This window comes from Temnothorax nylanderi, unplaced genomic scaffold, assembly GCF_030848795.1.
Source record: "Temnothorax nylanderi isolate EJ_2023f unplaced genomic scaffold, tnyl_v1.0 TNYL_tig0128_pilon, whole genome shotgun sequence".
NCBI lineage: Eukaryota > Metazoa > Arthropoda > Insecta > Hymenoptera > Formicidae > Temnothorax > Temnothorax nylanderi.
This window is the reverse complement of record NW_027249190.1, coordinates 439,140-459,851: the sequence shown is the minus strand read 5'-3', so window position 1 is coordinate 459,851 and position 20,712 is coordinate 439,140. Positions and strand designations below refer to the sequence as shown.

General features: G+C 42.1%; 1 protein-coding gene across 5 annotated transcripts in view; it reads right to left on the bottom strand.

Moving 5' to 3' along the window:
• LOC139776780 (uncharacterized) overlaps window positions 1–19,574 on the bottom strand; it is an 83,428-nt gene extending 63,854 nt beyond the window's left edge. Inside the window, exons 1-2 of one of the 5 annotated variants that reach the window (XM_071713690.1) lie at window positions 19,315–19,574; window positions 10,792–11,335 (exon numbers count right to left, since the gene is read on the bottom strand). The gene's annotated coding sequence lies outside the window, so the exon portion shown is untranslated. The other 4 variants (XM_071713694.1, XM_071713691.1, XM_071713695.1 and 1 more) reach the window with 4 other exon arrangements.
• Window positions 19,575–20,712: the final 1,138 nt, after the last annotated feature.

Here is a 20,712-nt window from a genome sequence, read left to right as displayed (position 1 = left end):
GCGCGTGATACGCAAGTAGGAAACGCAATTAATTACTTAATTTAATCTTCTGCATTTTGTGCGTGCGAATCAATTAAGTAATGCAGTTTACATACAGAAAGGACGCTTCCCTAGATGCAATGCAACAAAGTACCTATAATAATATAATAGAGACAGATTCGTACCACCCAATATGTAATGTCGCGTATGCGTACATTAATGTAAATTCCATGTAAACGCAACATGTATACATAGTATAATACAAGCCGGGTGTGCATTTGCGGCCGTTTCAATCTGGAATGCTGATGCTGTCAACAATTACGGGGGAGCGTATATTATATATTTCAGTAAAGTTTAGCGCGCGAATGTGTAGATATGTACAAATATTTGAAGAAATTAGATAAAGGAGAGCGTTTTACGCAAACTGTACGCCACGAGACGAACGCAACAACGTCTCGTTTCTCTGCAAGGCAATTAGTTGCATTAAGTCCTTAATATCAGCGTCCGCGTTGTGGACACGAGTAATGCACTTCACCTGTGTACGCGTTCGAGTAAATGCGCCGTCCACAATCGCGTCTCAATTACAAGAGTATAACATAATTACCGCGAAACGGCGGAGTTCACATTTGAACGACGTATACCACGCGGAGATGTCGCAGCGCCTGGGTGCCATTCTATTAGTCTTTCATTCTAGCTCGGAGCTATTTGATTCTCGTTTTAATACAGGCAGCGGCGCAACGGCGCGGGCGCGACGGCGAATTGGATTTCTCTATGTCCCCTCTTTATCTCCGCGCGCCCGTGTTTTCTCGTATCTTCAAACACGGCCCGTGTCTGCATGTATAATATTGCCGGCACAAAGAACGCGAAACCTTTGCCCCTATTTCATTCCGCGTATAGCCAGCAGTTCACCGCGTCTTTCGGCGCATAACCCGCACGATGTGGCACGGGTGTTTGCAGTCTCGTACAATTTTGAGATTTTCGAGCCGCTGTATATTATCTCGTTGTTACCTATAACATGCGCCTTTCATATATCAGAGATTACGCGAAGGGCAAGTTTAAAGCCAACGTTTAAGCGTGCTGCGGTTTTGCAAAATCTACAGTCTTTCCTCTTTCTTTTTGGAATAAGAATAATCTTATTTCTTTTTAATTTTATATAATATATTCTACGTATTTGTACAAAATATCTTGCTCCAAATGTGTTCAATTATAACGGCTTTTTTTATCTATTCGATCCCTTCTTACTCGTACTGTGCCCGGAGCTAAATATGTCACGTCTAGAAAATGATAATTAATTTAAATATCGTAGCAGCGACATCGAAGAAGAAATATTGCTCTTGTTGACACACTACTATCACGTGTATTCTAATCTCAATCACAACATTGTACATTACGCAATTCATTAACGTACTTTGCGTCCATTAGTTGAATTAGTTCATTAACTCCACGATGCGATCTCGTAATGGAATTAAGCCTGAGATTATTAAACTGTTGTCGTCTCTTTTTTATTATCTAATCAAATCATTAAAAACATCAATACAAACATTCAGATGCTGCCGCATATATTTTTCTCCTCGCGTCCATCAATATCTTTGCAGGAAACGCATAATTATCTAACATTTTACCCAGCCATTACAATACCTGTTGAACAATCGCCATTCTCATTATTCGTTTTAATAAGTCAAGGTATGAATATGATATAGTTACGCGCCAGCTCGTTATCGTTAACATTAGTGCCTGCGTTACAAGAACAATATCATTAACGTTAATGGTTTATGGCATACGTTCCGCATGTATGTATAAGCCACGCGTACTTTTATTACAGTTTGAAATTAGTTTAGGCGTGTTGAGAGTGTATTATGCAGTACATTACGCGGGGTAGCGATATATGTCCGCAATTATATACTAACTTCTATCGATGGAGCCTGTTCGGAATAGTTTATAATGAGTCCCTAATAAAGAGAAATTATTAATAAACCGTTCGCTACTTTCTTAGCGAGAACAAAGAGCTGAAGGTAACATGTTACTCCGACATATTCATCTGGAGATTGACAATATTGTAAGTTAGTATCGAAATACGCACAGATGAAAGAGAGGAAACGTCCATCGCGCACAAGCAGTTAGAATGTATGAAGGGGTCAAGCGGAAGAAAAAATTGTATCTGTAATTGAAGGATATGGCGTGCATCCTGCATACAACACCGAACCGGATATCGCGAAAATAGAATTTGATACTGACATTAATTGAGTGGCAATATTACGCATAACGATTTCATGAATCACGGAGGATGATTATTACTTTAGCTCGGAAAATATCCAAATTTGATTATTGACATATCATTGCTTTTCGTTTATTATATTAATTTAATGGGAATTATATTAGCTTTTGATAAATTTGCAACGATATATTGAACTCTGTTACAGGCCTCATACATACTTAAAAATTCTAATTAAAGGAACGAGAAAAACTCGCGAATGCAAATAATATTGAATAATAATGCAATAATTCATAAAATTTCAATCCAACTTTGCGAAGGAGTCATAGCATAACGCACAATTACAATCTCTAGCGCGCTGTTGCAATTTGCATTTGTGTATTTTTGTTGTTCCGTGTTGCTGGTTGGATATTAATTCGTAGTTATCGACCGCTTCGTTACGAACTTGTAATTAATTTGTCGTTTTGCATCAAAACACCGGCGTTCCGTTTAGATTGCTAACTCGACATGTTAACTCGTCGATCTTCTTTTTCATTCGACATACATTTTACGACCGACCGACAAAAAACCCGAGTCTTTCCTGACAACGGGAAATGTCGGGTATTTTTAAAAACTAGGCTGTCCATATCGGTGGGATACGCAAATCGGATCAATCCGACATCCGAACAAAACTCAGGCGCTCGCGCTCCGCAATTTCAAATATTGCTCGCGCTAATAGAAACTGCGCAGTGTCAATACCGAAATGTCCATTGTGTTATGCAAATAATCGCACTCAAGCGAACAGGGCTGACGTAGAAATTCGAGGATGAAACCGTTGACCCGTAGCGACGCGCATTTTGTGCAACATGTAACATTTATATGAAGAGATATCATAAATGTGAGAATGTGTCAATTTGCCATTTTTATTATCGATCATGAACACTGGTGCTCTTGTTAATTGTAAAATAAAGTTCATCCGCGAGCGTCATAGAAAGAACGTCAACCCATGCCGTTGTCCATTCAGAAACATTTTCTATCACTTTAAATGACGAATATCATCGTAAGCGCTTCAGTCTTACAATAAAGCTCGCGAGAGTGTTTCTGGCGCAGGAAAATTTATGTTCATCCCAATTAAAAGTTATCTAAAGCATCCTCTCGCAGATACCCTTCAGAATCGCTCAGGCGCACTGTCGTTTCTCAGTTCATGAAAACACAGACTGTGTAAATTTATTTAAATGCCGTTCGCGATAAGCGTTGTGGAAGCTGTTACGAATGGAATGTAATTTTCTGAAAAGCAGCGATGGGCTTACGATCTCCAAGCGCGACTGTTACATTTTCATCCGGCCACCTCTTCAAGCGATTTCGTAATTGTCAAGTCTCTTTGATCGATTCAATCGTCGAGAGCTTAACGAACGACTTGTTTCCAAAGTTTAGGAAAGAGAGATAATATAATAAAAAGTCAACGTGTATATACAAGTATTATGTACAAGTATATACAATGTGTATACAAGGATTATATAAATACGTTATTCGACCACATGATTTTTTTTACATATGAAATGAATGTCAGGAAATAGCTAGAGACCGTTATATGTAAGACGTGAGACGCGAGTTCACGTGTTTCGTTGCTCTCGCATTTATCGAGGTCATGAAACTCATGAATTGTAAGACATAGAGCTCACGGACAGCTGCGGATCCGACATACTGAGAACCGCTGTAAGCATGCATTCGTTTTAGTGGCGATCTCATCGGTCAAGGTAGAAACGCTGACGATGCCACCGCACGCACTCGGGGGGATGCTGGCTCGTAAAATGCAAGCTCCCGTGTGCGCACGGGCTGTTCGTGTGTGTGTGCCTGTGTGAATATCCGTCACATCGGCGAGCAATGCACATGGATACAACCGTGAAGTTACTTCCCAGGGCACAAAGGTTCTGAGAGAAAAAAAATCCATCTCGGTAGGATAGACGAGCCGAGGTCAGCCAAAGCTTACGACTTCGGGAACTCGCTGGCAGTTTTCCAAAGCTTCTTCGGCCAATCGACCAGCCTGATAGCCTGCAAAACACACGGGAACCTTTCGATATATTCACTGGGAACTGCGGGCACTTGAAACATTGCGCCCAGCGCGATTAATCAGAATCAATGGAAGGACGTGTAATTATTGTAGGTACCAGGAGTAGTAGTCACCAATACCGCCGGAGGACGTTTTTGAAATTTGTTTCTCCCTTTTTGGGACAACGAAGCGTATGCATTTTTAGATTCGAGGACACGTCAAACGTGTATTTAATATTAAAATGTAATTTGAATTTAGTTCTATGCAAATGCATCGATATTAATTCTCTGACGTGTAAATATTTATTCAAACTTTTGCCAAAAATTAAAAAAAAAAACGTAGCGTATAGTATGTATAATATCGCGCGATATGTATGCAAAATGCAACAACGTACTTCTCGACACGTTTTGTATAGCCTATTGATCGCGTTTGATCCTTATAGAAGCGTTATATGCAATCTTTTGTTCTAGATATTTTCGTTAAACTGTATTTGGTGTGTCGAATTATTAAATAAAAATTTGATAAAAATTAACATATGAAATAAAGAAGACAAAATCCGAGACTAAGAAATGACAAACGTCTTTTACCATTCTGTGGTATTACGAATCGCAAAATACCATGCATACCGAATTAAGATGTATAATTCGCTGTGCATCCGTTTTTCCATTACCCACACGAATAGCATTTCGCATTATATGCACGCGGAACACATTATTCGGCGTGTTACAGTTACCCTCATAATTATTGCAAATCTAATTGAAGCTAAATTTTAATGCGGATTCAACACGATTTCCCGTTCGGGCGTGGCTCACACCAGGCGATAATTCACGCCGAAAATCGATCTCCGGTCGGAGGGTATATCGGTCGCGGATTAACAGAGTCTAGCCGCTAAATTACACGACGTGGAATCCGGATCCATGTGGATATCGGTATGCGACAATTACGTTGTACGATTTCTCGCGTGTTTTCGCGCAGGTAGCCGTGGCGACAGTCGTGTATATCGCGGTATATCTCTTATACCTGGGCGCGCGCGTCTGACCGTACCCGGCCACCCGGTGGTCGCCTTTTCCGCGGGCTACCTCGCGCGCCGTTTGATTAACACAGCCGAGAGTGTGGACGGCGTGGTTTCGGCATGCTGCACGTGACATTACGGGTATACCATCCATTATTCTCTCCTCTCTTCACCCTTCACTTCGTGATTCTCTCAGTGTCGCGCTTAAATAGATTCACGCACCCGCGCTCACAGGCTCCGCCCTGCTCTCGTCGAAGCCTCCTCTCCCTCTCTCTCATATGTATTTCCTTCCGCGCTACTAAATCATCATCAAGTTGGCGGCGCGGCGATAGTGTTACTTAACATGCTGCTTGCAGTCTCAAGTTGTACCGCGTGTCGAGTTATTGAATTTCCAATTATTCAGGCATTCGAGTGGTGAAAACTCGTCGCGATATATGTATCGGGCGACGCTGACGTTATTCTCACGCGCGTAAATCTCTAGCAGAACACCTTGCATTAAACTTCCCACATGTTGCTGTCTTACCTAGTTAACGCCCCGTCAAGTTTTTCAGAAAAACTCCTCCGTACTTGCGGTGTGTAACGATAGAACTGTTTTCAGTCGGAAAACTTTGTGATAAGAAGTAAACAGGTCGATAACCTTGATATATTGAGCTTTTAGAGAGAGTTAACGTAGGGTCGTTATTGGAACACGACATTAATTAGCATACTAATTGTCATCCAAGTGATATTTGATTGATTTTCTTTAATTGACTATTGATTAATGATTTTCTCATGCCGTTTATAAAGTGCCATATTTTTAAGAATGTATATATTCAGACCCGAGATATATTCCACTCAACCCATCCGAGTAAATCAAGACTATCCTTTGTATATGTATAGTTACTTGTTATATCATTTATCTGGCCACTTCGCCAGTGTCACATATAGGTGTGGGGATAATGACACAAACGGCGAGGACAAAGGGAAAAAAGATAAGAGGCGACTCGAAAAATAACGAAGTATCCGCCGAGGAGCAGAGAAAGTAAACGACCCTTGGCGCTTGCGGTGGCGCTCTTTTGATTTTGATGGATCGCCCTTTTCTCATGACGTTCTCCCCAGCTTTCTTCCTTCCTTCGGCACTTCCTTCCTTCCTTTATCCCTCGCAAGCTCGCTAGTGTGAAGTAAATACTTTGTCTGACGATGATGGACGCGAAATCGTTAAAGCCCTAGGTTCTTAAATCTTGAATTGACTACAAAATATGAAAAAGCTCTTTTGATTCACATCAAACATCAAGTTATGGATTTTTATTTTCTGTTTTCGGCCATTACTCATATTTAATATAATTTACACGTAATATCAATTACAGATTTAAGATACGGGAGAAGTAATTGTGGACTATCAATGTCTAGAAAGGTACTTTTAAATCGAGTTTTAAATACACGTCGCCATTTTTCAAATCATAATAGGTACATATTATAAATTATAATAGGTACATAAAAAAACATATTTTATCGAAACTTCTTGAAATTAAGGATGTCATTTTATCCTTGTACTTTCGAGTGTATTTCGAAAATATTTGACAAAGCTGTCGAATAACCATATTTCATACAAATACATATATATCCATCGGCTATCATTAACCGGATCAACGTAAACATATAATGAACCAATGACATATTTCATCATCAAGTTGAACGACATCAAAGAAGAACAGAATTGATTTAAATAGTATGATAATTGTGTGGAAAATGGCTTTAACGATTATTTAAAATAAATATATTATCAGTAAAATGAGATGTAATGTAATGTGTACGATAAATGTGAAATATAGAATGTCATATAAATTTAATTAATGCAGAAGCTCTCTCATCTTTTGCAAACAGATAATTCAGGTATTAATCTTTCTTTTACTGATACACGTATTATAATTGCCATATTTTATTTTCCACAAAAGTTTTAGAAAATTAGAAGATTTTATACCTTCTTTTTCTTTTAGCTACTCTTCAAGTTATTAAAAGCTTACGAAATTTTTCTACTAGAGAAGTGAAGAAACGAGTTATTGCAACTCAATTATTTTCCAAGTACACATAATCCCAATTGAAGTTATGTTCCGTACGTTATATGTACAGCCACAGCATCAAAATGAGATTTGCAATATTGAATGTCGATACAGCAATAATAGCCTGTGGCTTAGATCTCACGTGCATTATATAGCCTCAAGTAAATACGCAGCCTATAAACTAGTCGGCATAGTCAGATCTAATTTGTTACATAACCACTCAGCTCCACCCAACACTTAATCGAACTGACAACCGAGTCAGCTGTCGCGAATTAATTTGCCTTGCAAGTGTCAAGAACAGACCGACAGATATCACATCATTCTGGCTCTATTTATTGGAAGTATTCCTAAATTGTTTTTCACTCAAACTCTTTTATTAGAAGTCTGCTTTCTCTTATAAGCGATAAATAATGAATTAATTAATATAATATAAATTATACTACAGAAATATAAATCATACATTTAAAATATATGTAATGATCAAAGTATAAAACATGGAAATATTTTATTGACATAAAATATAATATTCATCGTTATATGTTTCGCGAAGGTATTGCTCTAGAAAATTTGAGAAGGAGCCGAGAAGGAGCACACTCAGAGAGGGGCATTGTCGCTTCGTCGCTATTACGTCGCACAGAATTCTAATAATCTCGTTGGTTGTTCCGCTTAACAAATGAACAGAGTCGTTCTCATTATCTTCAGCAGTACAGTTTCGAGAAAATCACTTCCACGCAATTTCGTAACAATCTGAGCTGCGGTATTCAGCAGCGAGCTCCCAGTATTGCTTTAATGACATTCTTTGGCGTGGAGAACTGCTCGCAAGAATTGTTGGTTGAAGAGAGACATATAGATCGGACGAGAGCGATCTCGAAAAGTAATGAACAACCATGCGTCGACAATCGTCGACAGAGAGAGAGAGAGATAGCGAGAGAAAGAGATAGAGAGAACGGTACTTTAAAGGGTTGTTGAGGCATTCTACGGTCACCACAAATATTACGGTCCAACCAGTAGATCCGCCCTTGTGAAAGTGCAAGTCGAATTTGCGGCTGGGATTTGCTCGTCAGATCGCAGCTCTCGTGTCGGGTAGGCCGCGCGAATACCGCAAAGCAGACATTCTGTACATTCCAAAACTGTAATATTGCACTTGTTGTCTGAAGAGTTTTGCCCTTCAGAATTAATTATATACCGGAAGGAGACGAATATACGTAGACGAATATGAGAAACTATTAAAAAATGTTGCAACTTTTAATATTTATTTAGACATCGAGGTTTTCGTAAATTCTGAAATTCTCTCTGGCGACTTTGTCTATATTTTCAAACAGTTAAATCGCTGAAGAAGACCTTTCGACAGTTTGCCATAAAGGCTTTTAAAAAATAGTGGTTTAATATAAGAAAACATTTATTAAATGTATTATAGATGTATAGGATAGTTTTTCAAATTTATTCCAAAATACGTAATTGTTTTTGTAGTAAACGCGTTTGCTAGAGAAGCAACTGGTGCGCAAATTTGTGATATTAAAGCGATATGTATGCGATATACTGAGATTGTGCTTGTGTATATGAATATACTAAAAATATCATTCCAAAGTAATTACGCTCTGAGTTGGTGCATTAATTAAAGTAACAGATTATACGCGGGATAATATCATATTTACGTGCGTATCGTAAAAATCCTTTGCAAGATTTTAATTGCACTAAAATTGCATCGTGCTGCAAGCACCACAGTTTCACTGCTGAACAAGGATTAAATAACAACGACTAAAATATGAATGATTGTCGTCGCTTTATAATATCATGATTTATCTCATGTCTGACATTTACAGGGCGATATTATTTTTGGACGTCGAGTCCGCATAATTAAAGTGCGGAAATTTTTTTTATAGAAAAACATATATATCGAGATTTTTGCATCATATTTTTCATGTCACCAATGCGGTGCTCGGCCATTTTTTGTGAGTTCACATTTATTTGCCGATACAGTTTTAATGCACAAGAGATACGGTACTTCCAACGCATATGACGCGTAACAGCTTTTAGCGGTGACGGATGAACGATTGTAAGTCTGCGGAAACGTATTTTCCAGAAAATATGGATTAAACGCGAACCAACTCGGCGAAAGCATATTTACTATCTTTTCGAAGAAGAGAGTATCAAAAAATCGATTGGATAGTCGTGTAACACTCGTGCGCGAACATATTGTGAATATGTAAAATCCTCGATAAAATCAATTGTGAGATTAAAGGATAAAAATGTTTTATTGGTTCGTATATCACATTGTGATATCCGTAAAAAAATTTTTTTTTAAATTGATGCCATGGAGATTCTCATTGCGTAAAAGGAGTCTCGGGGGAGATTGCGTTAACGCGCGGAGAGCTGACATCTTAATAAAAATTCAAGTATATTCAAATATAATTTTAAGTGCGAACTCTCTCGCTGTTACGTACAAAAGTCAAGTAATGAGAAATGCAAATAGCTATGAGTTGCGTATCCGTTATAGTTTAATATATTATTAGAATTAATATCTGTAATTTTTAATTTTAATATATAGAATTCTTTCCGTAGCTATTTATTAATACTTTCCAAGTATATGTCGTTTAGAATGTAGAAAATGTGTAGGAGTCTTTTCGCGAGATTATAACGATATTCATAAAAATTCTTCGAGTTCTTGTCCATGAGATCCAAAAGTTTTAAGTGATTCTCGTCAAAAACCGCTGTAGGACAGATTATCAAAGTTACGACGCATCTTACCACTCATCCGATTTTTACGCTACGCGATGCTTATAAGATCACGTGGAGATTGATAAAAAAGTTGGACAGAAACTGTAGCGTAAACTTTACCTTGGACAAAAATATTTTAATTAAAATTTTCTTGTACGCTTCTGCACGCTTCTTACTGTAAAATGAAATTGTGTGAGATAATCGATAAATACGAGAAAATAAAATAAATAATATGTCGTGGTACAGCGTACAAGAAATTTTTCTCAATCCGTTCCTCTGTTTTACCGTTTCAATCTAACCGTATTTCACACGCACAATATGTATGTGTTATAAAGTTTCGCAAGCCGTGTATAGTAAAAATGTCATCAACTTTGCGCGTGGCAACTTGAAGGCTAGCTAAAGCTCTAACTTGCGCATGAGGCAGCTGCGTAGTTTCTTTGTAAGTAGATTACTGCAGCAAGTACACAGAGTATACGCACAATCCTCTAATGCAAACTTTGCACAAGATGCGATATATATTCTAATAAAATTAAATTCTCAGTTTCTTTCAGACTGTCTCATTTTATTGTACTTCTTTTCTCGCGCAACTGCCTTGTTTTTCTCGGATTCAGACATTTAAATTCAACAAGCTTTAAATTGCTTCATTAAAAATCTTTAAATATCTAACAAGCTTGATCAAGAAATCAAGCCTCTCGGCGAAGAGTGGAGATTTCTCTTTTACAAAACGAGAAAAAGGCAGAATCACATTCTATACGAAAACGCGCGTTCTGGATGTATCGAAAATTAATCAATGTCGACTCACCTTCGCGTACAAGCCGTAACGTGAAGTTTGTTTGTGTTGTCGAGTCCGAGCCGAGCCAAGCCAAGTCACGGTGATTCACGCTGATACGATCCTTGATCTCTCCCTCGCACTTGGGCACTTTGTAAGTCACACGCGCACACGCACGCCGAGACGATTCGTACCTCGACGTGCCATCACTCTGTTTCCCCTGCGTCGACGATTATCCCATTTGGTCGGCACGATCACGTCGGACTATACCGCGCGTTGCATCGTATATCCCCGTGAACCCCCGTCGATCCCTCGACTCCTCCTTCCGCCCCAGAAACAGGATGATATTTAATGAGTCGAAGACGAGAATTTGTCTCGACACTCGAGGGCAGGAACACTCATCGGACGGGGCTGTCGTGGCGCGGTTTACGCTTTCGGTTTACGGCGCCGCCGCCCCGAATGTGTGCATTTCCGTCAGCGTGGATTAAGGGACGTCGCTGTGTTGTCGCACGAGATTGTCATTGTACGCGCCAGTCGTCGTGACGCCCATCGCGACAGGTACTTACTCCGGATACATCTGTTGGTCGAGAGAGAGAGAGTCTGCGTGATAAGCGCCCCCCCGAGTATCTTCCCTGGCCGCGACGCGCCGCGCCGGCGGTCTTATTCACGAATATCGGAAATCGGAGTATCGAGCCGCGGTCGATCGATCCATCCGATTTCTGCGCGTTTAGCCACGCTATCAACGAAACTAATATCGAATATGGACGTGGCACATTCACTGTTATTTATCGTCAGCGGGGAGACGCGCAGACGATCGAATGAATGATACGCGTATAGCGGAGAGTAACGGAGGGAGAACTTATTAATTTGAAATGCTTTTCGCGAGAATGACTTGTGTGAGAGCCGTCAAACGAGCACTGTGTGTACACGTTGTTAATTGCTGTCGGGTGCTAATTGAAATTTGTTCCGGGTATGATCACTTCCGCGACGACATAAATGATCGTTTGCGCGCAATTTTTGTCGATGATCAGTTCGACACGATTGCCTAAAGGCTTAAAATAATCTCGACTGGTTCTACAGAAAATTCTACGAAAAATTCTTTTATTTTACGCACGGCAGACAACGCGTCGTAACTAATTCTCTTATAATAATGTAATAAAGTCAATATGTTTTTATTAGACTTTGCGTTCCGTATACCGTACAGCCGTCCGTCTCGCGCCAACTAAACTTTCGAAGAAGCTCCCGTAAAAGAATTAAGCTCTCTACAGCGACGACACGCGTTTGCTCTTGCCTTGACATACAATATTAGTACGAGAACAAGAGAAGCCCTTTCGCTTCTCCCTTCTTTCTATACTTCGGGGATGCAATCATTAGACGACGGCGACGAAAAAAAGTTCACGATCTAGCGCAAAAACGAGCAACCCTCAAGAGAAAGAGAAAGAGAGATGGAGAGAGAGCGAGAGAGAGAGAAAAAGAGCGAGAGGGTCCGGGAACAAAAGAAAACAGGAAAAGACCAAACTATTAATTTGCATAGGTTGCCTTACAGCTTACAGCTGCATCTCCCACGTCGCACGGGAGAATTTTCGGCGCGGCGAGCGGGGAGCCTCGTGTGCTCTGCTAATTGCCACTGGTCGCTAATTGAAGTTCGTGCGACGTTCGAGGCCGGGGCGGTGTGCGCCGTGCATACATCGGGCCGGACTTTTCGGTTGCGAATTCTCGCGTCTACGGAAGCCCTGGCCCTGGCCGCGTCGGAAACGGTCGGTCGGGGGCCGTCGGGGGCGTTATCACACGGCCGCGGTAGCTCCGGTTCTCCGGGTAGCACGGCGTTGGGAGCTACTTCGTTACGCGATTGTCCGCGGCAAACTGCGCGGCAGCCGGCATTTAACATCGGCGCGAATTATACGCGGCGTATATACGGACACGCGTCCGACAAAGTCGCGGCCTTATTTTCGATATCATTGAACGCGATGCGATTGTGGTTGATGGAAAATTTGCGACGGGGGCGGAAGAGAGGAGGAGGCACGCTCCGAGAAAACGCTCCGCGACGCAAACGACTCACCTGCGTGCGAAACGGAAACTTTCGAAATTCTCAGTCTCACTGTACGCCATGACGGTAGACGCGGCGTTACTCCGACGCCGAGATTCACTCTCGGCGAGCACAGAGACGCGGATTCGCCACTTCGCTTGCGTTAAATGAGACGAAAACTTCTTAAATCCGCCGTATTCTATTGTGCGACAAGTCAATTAATTCGACGCCACTCGCGAATGTCGCGTCGAGAGGCACGTCGATCGTGTACGGAAGAGCGGAAAAAGTACGTATTGTATCTCGAGACGAACCCGGTGCCTATCGAGAGAACGATCTTCGCGACTCCCAGATTCACCTAGCGTGTGAAACGGAAATTTTCGCGAAGCCCGATATAAGTATACGCAACGACGGTAGATACGTTACTCCGACGCGAGATTCACTCTCGGCGAGCACAGAGACGCGGATTCGGCACTTCGCTTGCGTTAAACGAGACTGAAACTTGTCAATTAATTCAACGCCACTCGCGAGAGACGCGATACGGACTTACATACGCGACAAGACGACCGACCGTCGCTCAATTTCGACACTTCCGACACTCGTTCGCGGGGGCAAGATTCTCACAATCGTCCTTCTTCTTTAATTGCAATGGCTCCTGCCTATACTTTCGGTGCGCAATATGGCCGGAAGATTCACGATCGACGGTTAGAGAACGCGAGAAACGCGGAGCGGCCTGAACGCAGCCCCGAATTCGCACCAATACTGACCGCGACTACGGCAGTAGGAAAAGTTTGGAAAGAGTGGGAGGAGTGGGGGAGTGGGAGAACGCGTAGGCCGCGCGTCGAGCGTCTTCCAGGAATTGGAAAGCCGAGAGAGCCTAAAAAAACGTAAACAACCCCGGCGACGTAAACGGCAGTTTACCGAGCGACGCTTTTTGCTCCGTTTCAATATCTCCCTACGAAATAATAGATAAATGGAAACTGTTTTTTCGGCGCGGCGAGAGAGAGACGATCGCGACGAACCAGGAACGCGAAACTTGTGTGATTCGTCGGTTAATTTCAGCCGATACTTTATGCCGCTCTCGCACGATTGTAACGCGAAATTCATAACGCGGAGGGTTTTAACGTTACGTGCAAAAAATGAGTTAATCCGTCTTGAATAGGACGTTAAAGCGTTATTTCGATACAGCCGCGTACAAATGGAAGTCATTTTTCGAGAAATCTTGCGAGTTTACTCGTTTTCGCGTAATACCGTTCGTATTCAATGAAGCCGGCGCCGCTCGCAACGTTTCACGAACGCACTTCATCCCCTTCCCTCTCCTTTCGATTTTTAACGGCTATATTCATTCTGACGCTGATCGCGTAGTGCGCGGGCGGGTCCGACGCGACGACGAATTGCGGCCGCCACGCACTTCTCGCAGTTCTCGCGTCTTTTTATCCGCCGGATGTGAATCTCGCGTGCGAACGAGGGTCGGAAGTGTCGAATCGAGCGACGGGCGATCGTCTCGAGTGCCCCGATGCCGATGGTCCAGACAATCGCGATTGACGCGTCTTGCGACGTTCGAAGGCGGCAGGCAGCAGTCTACCTACTCGGGCATTGCATATGGCGGACAGGTACTCTGATTCAACGACAGGTGAGTCGCAGTCGCTTCTTTTTATTTGTCGACAATAAACTTGGCGTATAAATGAACGCTACGGAGTGCCGTACTTTTTGAGACGGTCGATTACTATTTTTGATTATTTCGCCCGGTTTTTCTGAAAGGGAATGTTCTTGCTCCGCTCGCCCGCTCTTCCCAAATTTTCATATATACTGTAGACTGTAGTCGCGTTATATTGGCACGAGTCCGAAATAGTGTCGCGCCTGCCTGCGTTTTTCATACTATTTTGATCGCCCGTCGATCGATTCGACACACTTCCGCTATTGATTCACGCGCGAGACTTTCTTTCGATCGGCGAAAAGCGGCGAGAAACGCAAAGCGGGCGCGACGCAATCTCGAACTCGCGCTAATACGATGCAAGTGCAGTGGGAGAATAAAGACTCGTCAGGGGCTCTCCCCCCGCTTCGATCGTGGAAATCGCGCAGTCCCCCGCTCAAGAGCTCTGAGAAGTTATTCTCATCAATGTCCGCGCACTTCGCATTCGAGTATATTGCTATACAACATCTGTCTGAGTTAGCGGTGATGAAATGCATGCGCATTTAATTCTAACAATCTTCGACTTGTTGAACACGTCCTGGTTATTGTTGTTAATTAAAAAGCATACATATAAGTGCATTTCTAGCATAATGATTTGTTTTCTTTCTTTTACGTAGATGGATTTTGCATACCAAGAGAAACGTTTATTCAAAAATATGTAATATATTAACTAATTATATAATAAATAAATTAAAAATATATAATAGAGATTTTAAGGAGATTTTTCTATAGAAAAATCCGATAAATCTTTAGCTTAAAATGAGTAATTGATTATTTATAAAAAAATGGAGCTTAAAATTAATGATTAATTCCGCCTTTTATGAATATTGATTCCGGACGCGAATAAAATACAATCTGTTTTTAGGTAGATTTTAGATTAAAGAGTTTAGATTAAAGTGAATACGATTAGTGAAACCACCACAACGATAACGCCGAAGCTTAAGAGAGGCTCTACCGGTTGGATATTCGCGATCGCGGCGAATTTTGCATTTACATTGCGGCGGATTATACCAAATTCATATGTATATATTGGTAGAGGGAAGGAAATTCATCAACGCCTCTCTTTGCACGGCGCATGGTTGAATGGCATGGTTGTACAAACTGGAGCTATGGTATGCGATTGCTCAGCGCAAGTATATCGAGTCTATTCATGGATCTACATAGAATCGAAGAGTCGCGGCGTTCCACGAATTCTACCTACTTTAATTTAAAATCTTTCGTCAATCCGAGCGTTTGCGTTTGAAAACGAAACTGGTTGATATTAATTGGCACGCTATTCAACGGAATGCATACCATGCCGCGCTTTATCATCACGCAATGTTTGAAAGAGAAAGTGAACAGTTGATAAAACTGAAATATTCTAAAAAGAGACCGTTTGATTTCGGACGCCAAGATTGCGTGTAAACTTCTTTGATTTTAACATATTTCGATAGAAATTTCTCATTTTACACAATCCCTTGTTATATTACTTTGTTCTAATCCACTTTTATGTTTTAATCTACTATTTACGGGATGTTTCACTTCGAGAAAGCAAAGAAAAAGCAAAATACATTATCACTGGGAAAAATGGGTTAATGGATTATGGTTAATGTAAAAGATCTAATATCGCATATATATGTTTGTGTGCATTGTACATATACATATGTAGGTATATACATATATATTTGTATTCAACGATTACTTCGCACATTCGTATAACGCGGCTGATACTCAACAAAATCTATAGGTGCTCATCAGTTATCCTCGGTATTAATGCAAGGCAAAATAATGCACTTCCGGCGATCGACGATCCGATCGAAACTATATAAAACCGCGCTCGAGAGGGGCCGTCTGCATACTTCGCCGCTCTTTTACGACTTCATTAAGGCGCCGTTACGAGCTAGATACTGCCGAGCGAACAAAGTGTGTACTTATATAGCGCCCTTACGATAAACCGCGTCGATTTATGAACATCGCGCGCAGTTTAACGGCCGTTACTAATAATTTTTCGCTTCGAGATGCGCCGCCGTCGTTTCATAAAACTGATATGGCGGATAGGTTTTAAAACGAGTGAGATTTTAATTTGTTAGACACGGCTATATCGAGCACAAATGCGATGTCGCATTCGGTGCGAGTTGAGGCGCAACCTAGGAATTAAGTATATCGGCAAAAATATGTACTTCTTCGAGGTATATCATATATATGGTTAACAGATATCAACGTTCAATATTTCTCGTTGTAATAAGAACAATATATATGTTATATTGATTTGATTAAGAACATATATTCATTGAACATTTATTTTCAAAACAGGAGTACGATAATATAAATGTGGCAGCGTATTTTAATTGGCACGTTGACACGTGTTTACTGTGTCATTGAACATATCATTTCGCGATTTGAAAAAATGGATCGTAGATTGAGATTTACAAGCCAATAATTGTTCATTTGCCATATTATTTTCCGCGATATTCGCCAAATATCGAAAAAAATAACGCCCTTCAATTTGCATTAAATTTGGCCTCATCAGTACCTTGTTTAAGAGGATTAACGTTACTGTAATAACGGTGTCCTTAATCATCACATAGCGTTCAAGTTCAACTACGTTCTTGTGATGCGTGACGCTTTCCCGGAGAAAGGTAAACGTCAGTACGTTTACAATGCAAACAGTGTGCATAAATGTTTATGATATAGGTACGTGAATTTGATAACGACAGAGGACTTCGCGGTAATGAGGATGAAACGTATCAAAATATTGATACTTGCGCAGTGACAACTGAAGTAGGGAGATCAGAAACCATTCCGCTTCATTTTCAAGCATCCGCTCTCTCAGGATATTCGATCTCGCTATTTCTGATAGATTAATTCGGGTGATATAATTACAGACATAAATACGAAGGAATTTTAATATTAAAATTATGTAAAGTCATTCTCTGCGACAATCAAGAGCCATTAAAAATGCAAATAGTTCTAAGAAAAATGAATTATGAAAAATGTCACCATGATTATCGATCAATTCTGAGCGTTGTAGCGAATGACGATTGTTAAATAAAAAAAATCTTTCATTCGGAATAACACGACTATCGCGAGTATTTTACACACGAAGGTATAACAAAAAAGAAATTTTTTACTTCGCATGTAGATAGTGAAAAAGCAAAACCTCGGCAAATATTGGTTGGAATACGCCAAAGTTTAATACTGGCAAAAGCGATATTTCTAGTTGAACCAGATATGTATTTCGACGCTTCGTTTAAAATTTAGCTCGCCGGGATTTTGCGTATCGTCGTATATAAGTCCACTTTTTGCGCCTCCGCAATTTTACCTCTTTTTTTATTATTATTTTTATAACGATACGCGAAGATCGTCAGCCCGTGCGTTGCGTTGTACTATGCAAACAATGCGTATACATATTTATATTGCTACCGCCGGGTATCGCGCCGATAAAATCGCCGTTATGATGAGAATGGGGGGGGGGGGGGCCGGCGGAATATTTGAATGGTATTTAACCGGCCGGGCCTCGGTCGGATTTCACGAACGTCGGGGGGATGATTAAAGTTCTATGTGCCCGTTCTAATTTCAGAACTTCCTCCCGCCAGACATGCAGGATCTGTCGTAAGTTTATCGCGAGAGGTCTACGCGCGCGTTCACGCCGCGAGTCGTCGTAATTGGAGTCAACGATACGGGATGTCTTTATCGCGCGGCAGCTGGTCCGGGCGCTTTAATTTTTCACGTTATCGGCGCGATTAATGCGTGACATGTATACATGTATACAATCCGGTATCTGTGATTGCATCGAAAAGCGTAATACTCTCGAAATCCAGATGCGTTCAAGTCGGCACGCGATCGAGATGAAATTATAGGCTCTAACGCGTCGCGTATTACGCACATGCACGCACGCACACATACACACACGAGCTGCACGAGTCGTAAAGAGTCGCCGTTCATTCTTCATTCATGGAACTTTAAATTCTTTATGCTGCGTGCGATTTGATTAAAGCTACTTTGGCAGTGAAACGTTCTTACGGAACGCGTTTCGTGTGTTTCCCAACTGCGCTTGCCAACAATCTGCCGTACACATCGTGCCGTTCTGATCGAACTTTCGTCTGTCAGAAACATTACACACGTGCTGTCAAATGCATGTTTTGTGAAGCACGTATGCAACTTGGATGTGAGATTAAATGTTGGGGATATATACATCCATCCAATTGTGACACGAATCATTAACAATAAATATATTTCTTTATACTTCTTTACAATCCGCTTTCTTTTCGAGTATGTGACACGTTTGTGCTCTTGATATTAATTTAGCCCAGCAGTTTTTCCCTCACGGTAACTTTTACTCGGAGAAATCTAGTCCCATCGTGCATTTTATCTTCCTTCGCGGTAAACTTCACTTTTACGCGCATCTCGGTGCAATATCTAATTCCATTAAAACTTAGAAAGAATTTTATATAATAATGCGTGGCCCAGCGTGGCTCAAACGAAACGCGCTTCGTTTACATATAAAAAATTCACAATCGTATCACGGTTGCGCTTTCTAGAAGAGTTTCAACGCGAAAGAACGCGCGGAGGATGTAACCGCGGTGGAGAAAGAAAAAGAACGAACGTTCTATCCGATCTATCGGGTAATCGGAACGCGAAGTCGTCTTCCGTCTCCCTCTTTTCCCGTTACCCATCAGCCGGATTCGATTTTGCGCAAGTGGAAACAGTCACTGCTGTTCAGCCCACGAATAATTCCGCCGTCGCTACGTTGTTCGCGCGTTCGCCTCGACGAGAGCGAGAGAGAGAGAGATCCGCGTTGCGCGTCATCCCTCCCCCTCTATCTCCGCACTATGCGGGTAATTCTCATTCAGGAACTCACACAGAAATCTATCCCGCTGGAACGGCGCGCCGCATTCTGCCGTAGTCGGAGCGAATGCAGCGGTCGCGAAACGCGCGGACGACCACCGCCGAATTGCGCGTCGCGCAACGTACACGTATGTATATGGCACGCACGTACGCACGTACGAGAATCGCGTTGTGGCACTGCCCGCGTGCGGCGTACGTTTATTTCCGTCGACGGAAACGTGACACCCACTGCACCGTAAGGGAGCTGCGGACCCGTCGCTCCCATTCAAGAGTCGCCGGCGGACTGCGCGAGCCGCTCGCACCGTGTCGAGATGTGGGAGTGGTGGAAGCGTGGGAGACGCGGGACCGAGGGGGATGTAGCACTGCGTTGGGCGAGTGGGAGAGAACGGCTGTGAGGATAGGGGATGAAGGGAGCGAGAGCGAGATGCACGAGAAGAGAGAGAGAGAGACAAAGAGAGAGAAAGAGGGAGAGAAAGTGCGACGATGCGAGAAAGCAGAGACAGGGATGCAGTTATGCGGAAGATGGTGGATCAAACGAGGAGCGAGCGAAAGCATCGCGTTCAGGAACGGGAGAAAGAGAGAAGCGACGAACGAAGAAAGAACGGAGGCGACGAAGAAACGCGAATGCCCTAAGCACCTGGGCGACGCGAAGAGAAAAGAAGGACGGAACCGGGAACACGAGAGAGGGACAACGAGAGGCGCGAGGAGAGAACGAACAAGGATAACTCGCAGAAGTGACAGAGTCGGCGAATCCCGTTATCCTTCCTTTCTCTCTCGGACTTCTTTTTACTTTTCCTCCTTTCTCTCCTCAACCCTTCTCCAACGCTTCCTCCGTCCCTTTACCACCATTTCTCTTGCGTTTCATTCTTCTCGCTCGTATCTGACAGTTTGCACCCTCCGCTTCCTGCGCCTTATACGCGCCATTTTTTCCTCCACCAGCTCACTCTTTAGACACATTTCGCGATCTTTTCTCGGGGCGTCCTCGCGAGTCCCGACCCATCCTTTTTACTTTATGCGCCTCTTCAACAGCAACATGCTCGGGCGCGCGTAGACCGCGGAAAACGCAAAAGGATTATTTGCGCCGCAAAACGCCACGATTATCGCCGGAAGATATATTCTGAAAGAAGCTTGTGCTTCCTTTGATTACAGAGCGTGCGCGATAACGAATTTCATACAGAAATTGCATACAAGCATCAGATATGCATATACACACATACACACGCACGCAAACACATATATAATATATATTATATATAGAAAGTTTGATTTTAAAAAGGCTTATCGAAAGGTTTCTTTTCTTGTTTCACTCAACGTCGAAGAATGATCAGTTTGGCTTGATATCGTTTCGCGCCCTGAATATGATTTATTGCAACATTTTCACCGGCGATTTATCATAGGGGATCCTTTATTT